Genomic DNA, 12,043 nt, shown 5'->3' with positions numbered 1-12,043 from the left:
TCTGAGATTTTCTGGGTTGTGATGCAGGCCCAGATACCTCCTGAGCAGCATCGGTGGGAAGATGACTGCCAGGAACACAAAGCTCACATGACCTGACAGCCTCCCTTGACCTCCATACCAAAAGTCCAGTGTTTTCTTTCCACACAGTAAACTATAGTAGGTTGACTTACTATCTAGCAAATAAGGTAAAGTCAGAGGTCCTTCACAGTTTTGAATGTTTGTCTAGGACCTGAGGTATGACAGCAGCTGTGTAGGAATGAATGAGAAAGCAAGCCTCAGAGCATTCATAGTTAGTGATGAATCCACTTCAAGTGCCATTTCCTCACCTATAAAAAAGACCAACGTTTTCTATAGCATACGTTCATTCTGAGGATTGCAGTGAGATTGTAGTGTAGCATAGGAGCTCAGACATCAGCTTCATGTTCCTCTCCTACCTTCTCTAGAAAATGCTACTGCCATGTTGGGCCAGATACTCAGTACCAGACCAGTGCATAACCAAGCATCACATCTCTGGGAGGAGAGAGGACATTGGGAGCTCCCTGTAGTGGAGTTGATGTGAAGTTGGATTATAACTGACATGCCCCATTTCTAAGCACAGCTCTCAGGTTGGCTTGGAATCGCTGGACTTCATTTTCTCTGTTACATCCAAGCTCCAAGTGTGATTTCTCCAAAGTGCTGTCAAGAGACAAGTAACCAAAATAACACCCCACGTAAACAAAGTGTCTAGCTCGTCTGACAACCTAGAGCAGGAAATTACCTCAGCTGCTTTTCGTGTGCAAAAGAAACCAAGCAAGGAATATTCCTTGTAAGCATAAAAGCAAGAGCACACTTGGGCTTGATGTAAGTCAACCACTCCTTCAGTCTAGTAAAACACAAAACAGAATGCACTTGTGCTTAAGGGACAGTAGTTATCGTGTTAATGTCTGAAAAACATAGTTTTTGTTGTTGGGAGTTCATTTGCTCAAGCATGGCAATCCACTGGGATTGATGCTGAGAAAGGAAAAATGAAATCAATGCATTCTGGAAGATAGGCTACCTTTGTGGTTCCAGCTTCAGAATCATCTGATCCCAAATCATCTCCTTTTACATTCCCAGCTTCTCTGTTGAGACCATGTGTTTTATCTTCAGTTCTCTGCACTCCAAACCAGCTATGCTCAGTACGTGGAAAAGGAGCCAGGAGAGAGGAAAGGTCTTGTTATTATACTCATTGTCCTGTCCTGCTGTTCTGATATGTCCCTTATTGGGACATGTCCAGGAATGAGGCCCAGTCCATCTTCAGAGTTCTCATTATTGCTGTGGGTTCTACCCCTGAGGTGAGCCCTCCAAGAAGGCCAGGCCCATGAAGCATCTCCCTCCGGGGCACTATTCAGTAAAGGTCAGCAAATTGAGTGAGCTACATGCCTCACTTTGCAGGAAGTTCAAAGATTCCATTTACTGCTGTGCATCTCGTTGGCTCATGCTTGTTATCCTAGCTATTGAGGAAGCTAAGATCTGAGAATTATGGGTCAAAGCCAGCCTAGGCAGGAAAAACCATGAATTCTTATCTCCAATTAATCCTCAAAAATCTAGACGTACAGCAGTTGAACAAAGGCAGCAGTGGTGCTGGGCACAAGTGGCTAATGCCTGTAATCCCAGATAGTAAGTGTCTAAGATCTGAGGATCATGGATTCGAAGCCAAACCGGGTAGAAAAGTCTGTGAGACATTTATCTCCAATAAACTACACTGAAAAAGCAAGTGGTACTATGAGGCTCAAGTGGTAGAGTGCTAGCCTTGAACAAAAAGGAGCTCAGGGACACTGCCCAGGCCCAGAGTTTGAGCCTTAGGACTGGAAAAAAATGCAGCAGTTGTACTCACTAGACACTGTTGAAAATGAACTACATAACTTGTCAATTGTGAGTGGAGATGGAGGGAAACACTGGAGAAAGCAAAGGAAGGGATGACATTTTCCAAAAAGAAAGGTACTCTTGGGCTGGGGATATGGCCTAGTGGCAAGAGAGCCTGCCTCATATACAGAGGCCCTGGGTTCGATTCCCCAGCACCACATATACAGAAAATAGCCAGAAGTGGCGCTGTGGCTCAAGTGGTAGAGTGCTAGCCTTGAGCAAAAAGAAGCCAGGGACAGTGCTCAGGCCCTGAGTCCAAGCCCCAGGAATGGCAAAAAAAAGAAAGGTACTCTTCACCTGACTTACATAACTGTGACCCGCTTGTACATCACTTTTATAATAACAATTTTTTAAGCTAGAAGTAGAGCTGTAGCTCTAGAATTCAAGCCTTGAGCTATAAAGCTCAGGGACAGCACCCAGACAAAAAGCAAAAAAGAGACGTAATTTGCAAGAAATTATGAAACCTACAAAAAAAATCAAAGAGTTTAGAGTTTGTGTTTGCCCTCTTCCAACATTGTGTAGGAACCATATAGATTTAAGGAGACGCTTATTACAAAGCCAAATGTGTAAACAGTCCCCGCACCACAGATGTCTACATTCTCTGTTTCTCTTTCCCTTCTTTACTCTCTACCAACAACCTAATGAGAGGGAAAAATGGAATTAAAGGCAAGGACAAGCATTGTGATACAGTGGGAGCCAGGAAGAATATTACAGGGAAGTGATAGCCGAACTCCTGGAGCTGACTGCCTCCACCCCTCCTCCAACCTCAGGGAGCAGAGTGGGAGCAGCACTCAAGCTTCTGGGGAGCACAGCATGGAAGTAAGCACAAAGATTAATCTTGGAACCAAGCGTCAGGCCTTCTGGGCTGAGACACAGCTCCTGGTAGAAACAGAAGGCGCCATGCACAAGTTGGAGCTCATAGATGGACACCCCCAGACAAGCCCAGCATCAGACACCTGTAGGCTGGTGTGACAGACTTGAATTTTGACATCTGTTTTAGACTCAGCATGGATCTGTAACACACCTCCCCTCTTCTTAGGACTGTACAGGTCCTTGAAGTTAGGGGACCCAGGACAATCCAGGTTAGCCCCAGTCTAGATGGCTTAAAATATTTCTATTACAAGTATTACCAATGCTGAGTAGAGGACACAAAAATGTAGAGATATCCTGTGTTCATAAATTGATGTTAAATGGTCCAAAGTACCCAAAGTGATTTACAGATTTAATGAAATCCCTTTCAAAATACCAATGGGAGTCTTTTAAACAATTTTATTCTTATTTATTGTCAAAGTGATGTACAGAGAGATTACAGTTTCATACGTTAGGCCTTGGGTACATTTCTTGCAGTTTGTTACCCAATGGGAGTCTTCGCAAAACTAGAAGAAGAAGCCCCACAAAAATAGTTCTAAAATGTATGCGCAACCCGAAGAACTCCCAAATAGGCAAAGCAATTGAGCAAAAAGAAGGGCAGGAAGTATTATGCCACCTGACATCCATAGATCAATGGAATAATAGATCAATAGAAGTGAACCTACACACCTATAGCCAAATGATTTTTAACATAGGTGCTAAGTTCACATTTGAAAGAAAATATAATCTTTTTAATATATTTGAATTGGAGTCATTATGTTGAGTGAGTTAAGTCAAATACTGTATGTTCTTGCTCATTTGTGGAATACAGAGCTGATGTGATAATGATGATTAATAACAATACAGGACATAAATGTAAAATGAGGACTGTCTAGAGGGGAGTGGAAAGGAAAAGATAGTGTGCAGTAAAGAGAATCAAGGTACACGCACATATACACATATGTACACATACATATTCACATGCATACACACATATATTTGAAGACAGCTTATTTAGCCCCTCAAATTCTATTTGAAAAGGGGGCAGGAAAGATGAGGATTGGGAATATAATGGAATGGAGTAAGTGGACTTATTCAAAGCACACTGTAAACATGTATGGAATTATTACAATATAGCCCCCTTGTATTTCTAGTGTATGCTAATTCAAAAATCAAATTCAATCTGAAAAGGAAAACAAACAAGCATTAATTAGTTAAAAATGAAAGTCCAGGTACCAGGCTCACACCTGTAATACTAGCTACGCAGCCCAGGCAGGAAAGTCTGTGAGACTTGTATCTGCAGCTAAGCATTAAAAAGCCAGAAGTGGAACTATGGCTCAAGTGGCAGAGTGCCAACCTTGAGTGAAAGAGCTCAGAACAATGCCCAGGCTCTGAGTTCCAGCCCTAGTACTGGCACAAAGAAGGAAAGAAAGAGAGAGACAGAGAGAGACAGAGAGAGAGAGAGAGAGGGAGGGAGGGAGGGAGGGAGGGAGGGAGGGAGGGAGGAAGGAAGGAAGGAAGGGAGGGAGGGAGAGGAGAGGGAGAGAGGGGGAAGGGGAGAGCGAGGGAGGGAGGGAAGGAGGAAAGGAGGGAGGGGGAAGGCAAGAAAGGGCATGAGTCAGCCAGCCATGCCAGGAATTAAATTTGTTCACTGAGAGATGTTGACAATATGTCTGTGATCTGCTGCATTTAGCCCTCCTGGAAAGGCCCCATTGCTCTGGGTAGTTTGGAGATCCTGTTTCCTGGCGCCCACCTTGATGGGCTATGCTGTCTGATTCCTCTACAGGTGCGATGTCCAGGTGCAGAGGGGCAGGTCTCAGAAGACAAATGCCCGGTGGCAGCACGAAGTAATGAAAAGCACATACTGCTTTTGGATTTGGTACCGAACCAGTTTCTCCACCTGATACCTGTGTGTCATGTCCACTCCAGGAGAAGACAGTTACAGCTGATTCATCTACACACCCCTCTCTTTCCCCTTCAACTTTGGAAGCCACCTGTGCTAGATACCATAGTTAAAAATTAAATCCATGCTTTACTGTCTACAAGAGATTTATGTGGGAAAGCTACCAGACCCACACTGAACTCAGTATGAGAGTGAAATCAACTTCTTCTAGATGAGGGTAGTACATTACTGCTGCTCATGCTTACTTCTCCTAACAGAGGCTGTGGGAGACCGCTGTGCTAGACCATGATCATGACCATTTAGTCCAAGGTGAACATAAAACATCAAGCACAGTGCCTGGAAGACAAAATTTGCTCCATTCACATTTTTTTTATCCTTCATACTTTCAAATTTTGCATTTTTCCAAAGGTCAAACCCCAGTCCAAGAACTATAGCAGAAACCTTTCTAATACTGTTTTCAAGCTGGGACCTAACCATCGCATTCTTGAGGGAAAAAAGATGAAGGATGTACACAGCGCCATCAAGAGGCTTCTGCCACCCTCACAAAGAAATGCAGATGCTTCACAGCATCTAAATCCAATTCATCATCACTGCCTCTAGGGTGCAGATGGGGTAAAGTACAGGGATACATTTCCTGGCACATCATTTTAAACATCTGTCTTTGATTTCACATAGCCAGAGGACTTGCAAGTGCTGACAGAAACATTACACAGGATTGTAAGTGAGGCCTTGATGCCGCCCCTCAAAATGAGATGCTCTATTTCATTTACAGTCTCAGCTTCCCATGGTTCTTAGACATTGCAAACCAATTCTGTGTATTACAGAAGTTGAGGCCACCAGACATTAGTGGCTCACACCTCTAATCCTAGTTATTCAAGAGGCTGAGCTCTGGACGATAGGGGTCTGAAAACAGCCCAGGCAGAAAAGTCCTCCAAAATCCACCTCTAACTAGCAAAAATGCCAAGCTGGATGTGCAGTTGATGTGGTACAGCAACGCCATTGAGCAAGCTGCTAAGTGAGTTGGAAGCCCTGAGTTCAAACACCAGATAAGTAAAAAGTTAAGGCCCAGAGTGAGAAGAGCTTGCCCTGGGTACCATGCCAGGAGTGGCTAAATGCCCTCTTTGCCCTGGCCCCTAAGCCCTTCCTTCCAATCATGAATCACTCATGACTGCCATCCTTCCACCCATTCATCTCTTCGTTACATCACCTTCCTCATTCAGTTCCTGGATTGAATCTTCCCTAAATGACCAGGAAAATCAGCTTGGCAAACCTTTCTGGTATCCACTTCCCTCTGATTTCTATGGGTACCTGCTGGTTTGATGTAGTTATTAAAAGTCAGCCTTACCTTGGTAACCAGACGGAAAAGCTATAATCACCCCAGGCATTTCCGAGGGACCTTTTAAAGAACATCATTAATTTTAAATAAAGCTCTCCTTACCATCACTTTCTAATTATAGTTCTGACATTCCTATTTTATGTTAAAAATTCCTCTACCTTTTAATTTTAAAAAAAGAGCCTGCTTTTTAAAGTGCATGTGCTTGTGTGGTAGCCAAAATATCTGGGTTAATTTTCTGAAATAAAAACTAACAGCAACTAGACTTTTCCCTCTCTTCCATTCTTCTGCACTCCTTGCCCAGTCCATGTACTGTTATTTTAAAGTAGATGTATCGGAGTTTGGAATGTGGCCTAATGGGTTCAATTCCTCAGCACCACATAGATAGAAAAAGCCAGAAGTGGCACTGTGGCTCAAATGGCAGGGTGCTAGCCTTGGGCAAAAAAGAAGCCAAGGACAGTGCTCAGGCCCTGAGTCCAAGCCCCAGGACTGGCAAATAAAATAAAATAGGGTGTACACAATAAACCCTTTTGTACTCCAGACTGGGAGGTTCCTGCCTGGAATACCTGAGCAAAGTTTGGATCTCCAGGGTAAGGTAGTAGCTGAGCATATCTTAGATACTGGCCAAAAGAGAAAAAGCTTCACATAGAACATCAGAGATCTTACAAATGCAGCTCCTCAATTCATTACACATCCAATGGACTCTTACATTCCCTGTATACTGCCAGTCAATACCCTGTTCATTTTTCTCTAGCCAGTGTATTCACTTAGCATGTCTTACATTCCTAACTTCCTGGAATCTTCACCAAGGGCTGTATGAAGTAGGAATACAGTTGTTTAAATAAGAAATAAAGCACAGATAAAGTAAGCAACAGATGCCCAAGTTGGGATTGCAATCCATTCTTTTGCTTCCTCCCAAAACAACTAGAGGATATCCTTACCATTGAGATAACCAAGGGAAAGTGGCACATGGATAGGGAGAGGGGATGAACTCAGGGCCTGGGCACTGTCGTGAGCCTTGTGCTTGAGACCAGCACTCTACCGCTTGAACCACAGCTCCATTCTGACATATTTTTTTATAGTTAACTGGACATAAGAGTCTTGTGGACTTTCCTGCTGGGCTGGCTTTCTGGCTGGCTTTGAACCACGGTCCTCAGATCTCAGCCTCTCAAGTAGTAGGATTACAGGAGTAAGCGCCCACCCAGTGACGCTTGTTTTTTTTTTTTTTTTTTTTTTATCTTCACTTTTCCCTTTGACCAGGGAAGAGGCAGGTAGTTGATTGCTGAGGCGTCACTAGACTGCAGGGGATGGAATAGGGTCCTATGGAAACAAACTAGTACAGGTGAGAGGAATTTCCTCCTCTACACCAAGTCTAATTCTAGCCAATCACAGTCCTGCAAGTCAAGACAGACCTGAGAAGCTAGTGTTTCTGAGCCTGATTTGAACACAACTTCGACAGGCAAGGAAAGCAGTGAGAATGCAGCGATCCCACCCCTGTGAAGGGAGGCTGCACCTGCAAACAACACCGACTGGGGTTCAGTACTCGCGTGAGAGTGGTGAAACCTAGTCCATGACGCGCGGATGGCGACCTTCGTGGGGGCACACCAGACGCGCAATTGACAGGTGGCTCCAGGAGTTCCTCGCAAGAGCAGATGGAAAATTCTTCTGGTGCTCCAGCTGCATTGGCCACTGGTCCTAGCCCGCGCGCAAGCGTCAGCCCCCTCTCCCTTTCCCCAAACCTCCCACTTCCCCAGCGACCCAGATTCCCCCCAGGAACACATCTGAACCCTCACCTGCATGGTGCGGGCAATGGCAGCACAGCCCATCGGCAGCGGCGACCGAAACGAAATTTGGCCGTCTTTGAGATCTTCCAGTAGATGAACAACACGACGCCAAGCAGCAGGTAAAGGGCGCCGCCAGTGGAGAAGACGGTGTTTGAGGGTTCCTGGATCACCTGGCACTGCTGGCGCCCCACATCATACGCCTCGCCCCAGCCGAAGAGCAGTGGGGCGAGGGCGATGAGAGCCACCAGGGCCCAGGTGAGCGCGATCATGAGCGCCGAGGCGTGGCAGAGGGCGCAGTGAGTACTGCAGGAGTCGCGTGATGATCCAGTACCGGTCCAGGGCGATGGCCACCATGTTCCAGATGCTAGTGGTGCAGCACAGCACGTCGAGAGAGATCCACATGTGACACAGGCTTTGGCCCAGACGCCACTGCCTCCCCGCCGACAGCTTGCTCACCAGACTCAGTGGCATCACGACGGCTGCCACTAGCATGTCCGAGATGGCCGTCGAGCCCAGGAGGTTGTGCGGCACGCGATGGAAGGTGCGGATGCGCAGGATGGTGACCAGTACCAGCAGATTCCACAAGAGAGTGGCAGCGATCAGCAGTGCCAGCAGCTTTACCACCAGCACGGTGAAGACAGAGAATGGGGGCACCCGGCCAGGGAGGACAGCGTCACCCAGGCTCCACCCACGACCCCGCCGGGCCCCATGCTACCATTGTAGGTCTCAGGTCCCAGGGGAACTGCAGTGGCCACCAAGAGGTTCGAGGCTTCCAGGGCGCACAGGCTAGGGCCCTGCACCCCGCAGGTGAGCAAGTAGGAGGGAACACTGTGCTTGGGGAAGATCGGCAAGGGGCATAGGGCGCCCTGCCCAGGTTCCTCTGCTAAGCTGCAGTCTCCCTTGGGCGCCCCCCTCGGGAACCTGTTATACAATGGAGGAAAGAAAAAAAGAAGACAAGAAAAAGTGGGGCCTTTCCCGTGCCGCCCCGCTGGGCACGAAGGTCCCCTGGCAGCCTGCAGTCCAAGGGCGGGGAAGTGGACCCTGCCCAAGCAGCTGGGCCCACACGAGGGCGGGGCTTGCTGGGTTGCCCCACCCCTCACCCGCAGCAGACGGAGCTGGGGGGGCTGGAGAGCACTCCTGGGAGTGTGCCGGGGCGACCAGGCCTGTGGTGCAGTCCGACGAGGAGGGAATCAAACTTCTTAGGAAATCCAGGAGGAATTTCATTCCCGCCTCCCTCCTGGCAGGTCCAGAAGACAGCGGGTGCTGGTGGTTTCCGGACATCTCGGTTGTCACTCTAGCCCAAGTAGCAGACCCAGGTGTTGGAGTATGTAAATGGCAACGTCCTCCACCTGGCTCTGTCCCGCTGGTGCTCACACTTCGGCCCCACACGCACCACGGGGCTTCCCGACTCCCTGGAAAAACTAAAATTAAAATGTAGGGCTGGGGAGATGGCCTAGTGGCAAGAGTGCCTGCCTCATATACATGAGGCCCTGGGTTTGATTCCCCAGCACCACATATACAGAAAAAGGCCAGAAGTGGTGCTGTGACTCAAGTGGCAGAGTGCTAGCCTTGAGCAAGAAGAAGCTAGGGACAGTGCTCAGGCCTGAGTCCAAGCCCCAGTACTGGCCAAAAAAAAAAATTTAAAATGTAGATACTGCGTGTGCTGACAGAGAGCTTGAAAAATAGGTGATGTCCAGCTTCTGATCCAGCTCTAGTCTCACCCCAACACACCCAACTTTCCGCCATCCCACCCCACCCCCACTCTCACCCTCACTGAAGACTTAAGTCCTCCAAGTTCAGGTGGGAGAGTTGGGGGTGTGGGTGTGATTTCTCCCTGAAGAGGATATGAACTCAGGGCCTCCAGCATGCTAGAATCTGAGGATGAAGCACTCTACCACTGAGCTACACTTCCAGCCCAGGAGTGGTAGATTTATTTGCTTTTCAAGAACTGTTTTTGTTTTTATTTTTAAAGTATCATTAAGTAGTTGTACAAAGGAGGTTCAATTCAATGTATCAGTGCTTGAGTACACGCATTCTGATCAGTCGCCTCTTCCATCGTTCTCCTTCATGTCTCTCAACCCCACCCATCTCCTTGAGATACCCAGTTCCACTTTCACATGTGCACATTGAATATTAGGACTGCGTTGGCCCAATAGTTATTTTATAGACCCTTCAGCAAAGGGAGAAAAAACTTAGGTGACAGTATCCTCCCTCTCTACCAACTCCCTCTACCAAAAAAAGTTTCAGACTTTTTTTTTGTACCTGTCCTGGGTCTTGAACTCAGGGCCTGGGTGCTGTCCCAGAACTTTTTACTTTTTGCTCAAAGCTAGCACTCTGCTACTTGAATCACAGCTCTATTTCTGTCTTAGTGGGTGTGTGTGTGTGTGTGTGTGTGCGAGCGTGTGTGTGTGTGTATGGAGAGTGAGCGAGAGAGAGAGAGAGAGAGAGAGAGAGAGAGAGAGAGAGAGAGAGGAAATAAGAGTGTCATAGACTTCCTGCCCAGGCTGATATCAGACAAAATCCATCCGTGCCCTGCAATTACCTCCATTTTCGAGGATGAGAAAATTGTCTCAGATTGAGTCCCCCAAAGTATACAAATGATAAATCAAGCAGCATAAATAAAAAGTGCAACTATGAAGAGAATATATAGCAACAGGGAAAGTGTTAAGAGAAATTGGCCACATAAAAACTAGTTTTAGGCAGAAAAATTTATATAGAGAGGTCCAAAAACAGAGAATTAAAAACACGCTTGGCATTCAATGGTGCAGTATGAACATTTGTATGTTTTAATACTTTTGCTCTAACTTTGAGGATTGTTCAAAAATAGTTTGGATGTTAAAGTATTTTGAAGTTTAATCTCTGTTTTCTTCTCTTTCTCCTTTTCATTATTTCTTTATTCTATTCTTTTTCTTGTTTTGCATGTGTGAATGTGCACAAACGCTGTTACTAGGGATGGAACTCGGGGCCTGGGTACTATGCCTTTGGTTTTTCAGTCAAGGCTGGTGCTCTACCATTTGAGCCATAGCTCCACTTCTGGCTTTTTGTTGGTTAATTGCAGATTAAAAGTCTCTAGCATTTGTCTGTCCAGGCTGGCTTCAAATGTCAATCATCAGATCTCAGCCTCCTGAATGCCTAGGATCACAGCCATGAGCCACCAGAGCCCAGCTCCACTTTCTTTTCAATGATTCATTTCATTGTGTTAATTTTCTCAGAAGCTTCCAGAATCCAGCTGCTCTGGGACCAATATCAACCATGTTCCCTGAACACTTCTGCTTTTCCCTCTTCCAAGCCAGCTGTTGACACTCATGCTCACTGCAGTTAGGCCAGCCTGCCTGGAGATCCAGCCCTCCCTCCATCCACCAGCTCCTTCTCAACACCTTAGGGAACATCCCTAGCATCTCCTGCAAGTCTTTCCTGGACACCATTTCCCCCAGTTTCTAACCTTATCATCAAGCTAAACATCTTGTAAAGTCCAAATGTTTTTACTTTGACTCCTTTGCAAGTTGGTTTGTATGTCTTCTGAGTGTGCTGTCATGTTTGTGTAAGCTAAGGGCTGTTGTGTCTGGTGTGTAGAGTGTAGAATGTGCGGGCTTGTGAGCACATGAGGAAGGAAGAGGAAGGCCATTGGTGGAGTGTCCTACTTTCAGAAAAGATTGGCCAGGCACCATGGGCGGGGCCACTGGGAAAACAGGGGCGGCCAGCCAGTCACTCCACCTGCTGCAGCCTACACAGCCTTCTGCAGCCTTCTACTGGGCAGAGTGTAGCGTCCACTGGTTCTACTGAGCACTCACACGGCCAGTTAGTTATATTCTTTTTATCTATTCCACTCGTGGAACAAAAGCAATGCAGGTTGGACTGGTTTCATCATGCACTTAAATAAAACTCTGAAGCTGGGCATTCATGGCTGTAATCCTAGCAAGAAAGTCCATGACACTTTTATAGCCAATAATCACACACACACACTCACACACACACTCACACACACACATGAGAGGGAGAGTGAGAGAGAGACAATCCAGAAGTGGAGCTGTATCTCAAGTACTAGAGGGCTAACTCTGAGCAAAAAAAGCTCAGGGACACTGCTGAGGCCCTGAGCTGAAGCCCTAGGATGGATACACACACACACACACACACACACACACACACACACACACACACGAGGCAATTATACTTGCCATGAGACTGTTATAGAACTAAAAGTAGAGCCACTATCTAAGGGTTAAGTAAATGTTCAGTAAAAATGACTAGCCCCTCATGGTAATTTATAATATTATAGATAAATAGATAGAT

At 46.5% G+C, this 12,043-nt stretch overlaps 1 pseudogene; it reads right to left on the bottom strand.

Annotated features, from left to right (window-relative positions):
- Nucleotides 1-5,156: 5,156 nt before the first annotated feature.
- On the bottom strand, nucleotides 5,157-10,301 carry LOC125357901 (annotated as a pseudogene).
- Nucleotides 10,302-12,043: the final 1,742 nt, after the last annotated feature.

This window comes from Perognathus longimembris, chromosome 10, assembly GCF_023159225.1.
Source record: "Perognathus longimembris pacificus isolate PPM17 chromosome 10, ASM2315922v1, whole genome shotgun sequence".
NCBI lineage: Eukaryota > Metazoa > Chordata > Mammalia > Rodentia > Heteromyidae > Perognathus > Perognathus longimembris.
This window is presented reverse-complemented; position numbering and strand designations above follow the sequence as displayed.